Source organism: Tachypleus tridentatus, chromosome 3 (assembly GCF_004210375.1).
Source record: "Tachypleus tridentatus isolate NWPU-2018 chromosome 3, ASM421037v1, whole genome shotgun sequence".
NCBI lineage: Eukaryota > Metazoa > Arthropoda > Merostomata > Xiphosura > Limulidae > Tachypleus > Tachypleus tridentatus.
In genome coordinates, this window is record NC_134827.1 from 103,574,163 (window position 1) to 103,577,197 (window position 3,035).

Here is a 3,035-nt window from a genome sequence, read left to right on the forward strand (position 1 = left end):
CTCAGAAAGCGGAACCATAGTAACAAAACAACATATAATAATACTCAAAAAGTGGAAACATAGTAACAAAACAACATATAATAATACTCAGAAAGGGGAACCATAGAAACAAAACAACATTTAATAATACTCAGAAAGGGGACCATAGTAACAAAACAACATATAATAATACTCAGGAAGTAGAACCATAGTAGCAAAACAACATATAATAATACTCAGAAAGGGGAACCATAGTAACAAAACAACATATAATAATACTGAGAAAGGGGAACCATAGTAACAAAACAGCATATAATAATACTCAGAAAGGGGAACCATAGTAACAAAACAACATATAATAATACTCAGAAAGCGGAACCATAGTAACAAAACAACATATAATAATACTCAGAAAGGGGAACCATAGTAACAAAACAACACATAATAATACTCAGAAAGGGGAACCATAGTAACAAAACAACATATAATAATACTCAGAAAGGGGGAACCATAGTAACAAAACAACATATAATAATACTGAGAAAGGGGAACCATAGTAACAAAACAACATATAATAATACTCAGAAAGGGGAACCATAGTAACAAAACAACATATAATAATACTCAGAAAGCGGAACCATAGTAATAAAACAACACATAATAATACTCAGAAAGGGGAACCATAGTAACAAAACAGCATATAATAATACTCAGAAAGCGGAACCATAGTAATAAAACAACACATAATAATACTCAGGAAGTAGAACCATAGTAACAAAACAACACATAATAATACTCAGAAAGGGGAACCATAGTAACAAAACAACATATAATAATACTCAGAAAGGGGAACCATAGTAACAAAACAGCATATAATAATACTCAGAAAGCGGAACCATAGTAATAAAACAACATATAATAATACTGAGAAAGGGGAACCATAGTAACAAAATAACATATAATAATACTCAGAAAGCGAAAACATAGTAACAAAACAACATATAATAATACTCAGAAAGCGGAACCATAGTAACAAAACAACATATAATAATACTCAGAAAGGGGAACCATAGTAACAAAACAACATATAATAATACTCAGAAAGGGGAACCATAGTAACAAAACAACATATAATAATACTCAGAAAGCGGAACCATAGTAACAAAACAACATATAATAATACTCAGAAAGGGGAACCATAGAAACAAAACAACATATAATAATACTCAGAAAGGGGAACCATAGTAACAAAACAACATATAATAATACTCAGAAAGTAGAACCATAGTAACAAAACAACACATAATAATACTCAGAAAGTAGAACCATAGAAACAAAACAACATATAATAATACTCAGAAAGTAGAACCATAGTAACAAAACAACACATAATAATACTCAGAAAGTAGAACCATAGAAACAAAACAACATATAATAATACTCAGAAAGTAGAACCATAGTAACAAAACAACATATAATAATACTGAGAAAGGAGAACCATAGAAACAAAACAACATATAATAATACTCAGAAAGGGGAACCGTAGTTACAAAACAACATATAATAATACTCAGAAAGGGGAACCATAGTAACAAAACAACATATAATAATACTCAGAAAGTAGAACCATAGTAACAAAACAACATATAATAATACTCAGAAAGTAGAACCATAGTAACAAAACAACATATAATAATACTCAGAAAGGGGAACTTTTTAAATAATACGTACACAGTATTTTTCAAACACAAAATGATCCAGATAATAAAGTTCTTTATCAAAACCAAGTAAACGACAAAATTCAACAAAACCAAGATATCAATATTCCACAGACAACAGAAACAGTCGTAGAAATCCTGGAGGAATACATGACAAGTGAAATAACAATAACAAAAATAGCTCAGTTTCAAAGAGTGCACGTGATATTAAACAATGTCTAATTTAGTGTAAGGTCTGAAATTATTAAAATATATAATAATTTTCAGGACATTTTATTTTTCAAGTGTGTTTGTTATTTATAAAAATATCTTTAAAAAATGTAACTCCAAAATTCCAACCACGTCGCTTGCTTCTGTCACTCTACGCCAGTGACATCTAGTAGGTCGTCTTGAGTTAATATTATAAATAATCGAAATTTTTATCAATGTATTACTTTGTTTTATTTGTTTGTTTTTAAATTTCACGCAATGCTACTCGAGGGCTATGGGCGCTACTTGTCCCTAATTTAGCAGCGTAAGACTAGAGGGAAGGCTTACTCTTGAGCTACTCCTTTGCCAAAGAATAGCGGAATTGACCGTCGCGTTATAAAGCTACCACGGCTGAAAGGGTGAGGATGTTTGGTATGACGGGGACTCGAACCCACTACCTTCGAATACACTTTGAGTGACGTAACCACCTGGTCATGTCGGACCAACACATTTTAGACCAGGAGGAATGTGTAATTGAATGTCTATAATCTTAAAATTAAGACTTCGCTCGCACAGGGACTCGAATCCTGGACCGTTAGGTTAAAAGCCTAACGCTCTACCACCTGAGCTATTCGGGCTCTTATTTACTTTTTTTAACACATAAAAAATTTGAGAAAATAAAGCCATCGCAGATCTGTTATTTTTATTTATCATTAAATATGGGTTAGAATATATAATACTTACAAAATATATATTCTTCATTTAAAAATAAACTCATAAATTAATAAATACCAACGAATTTTAAATACATAATACATTATTATCAGGGACGTAGATTTTTTACACCCGATGGGGGGGATGATTTTTTACAACCACTTATGTGGACTGTTCAATTTGCAAAGTGGTATAATCTCTGAACCTGAAAGCTGTAAACATGCAGCCACAGAGTAATCTTGTTGTCACGATACTTGGATGTACACTTAGGCCTACTGACTGATACTTACAAAGTTACGAACTATAACATAGATTGATAAGCTTAGAAGCACACCTATATTAAAAATGTACATTTCGGCTACTGAAAAAGCCTACATCTAGGCCTCTCACGAAATCTATCTGCCGTAGATGCTACTAATTTGGGCCTAACAGGCT

General features: G+C 31.8%; 1 non-coding gene across 1 annotated transcript; it reads right to left on the reverse strand.

Moving 5' to 3' along the window:
* Positions 1 to 2,451: 2,451 nt before the first annotated feature.
* Positions 2,452 to 2,524, reverse strand: TRNAK-UUU (transfer RNA lysine (anticodon UUU)). Its single transcript has one exon. It is a non-coding gene; the product is annotated as a tRNA-Lys (tRNA).
* Positions 2,525 to 3,035: the final 511 nt, after the last annotated feature.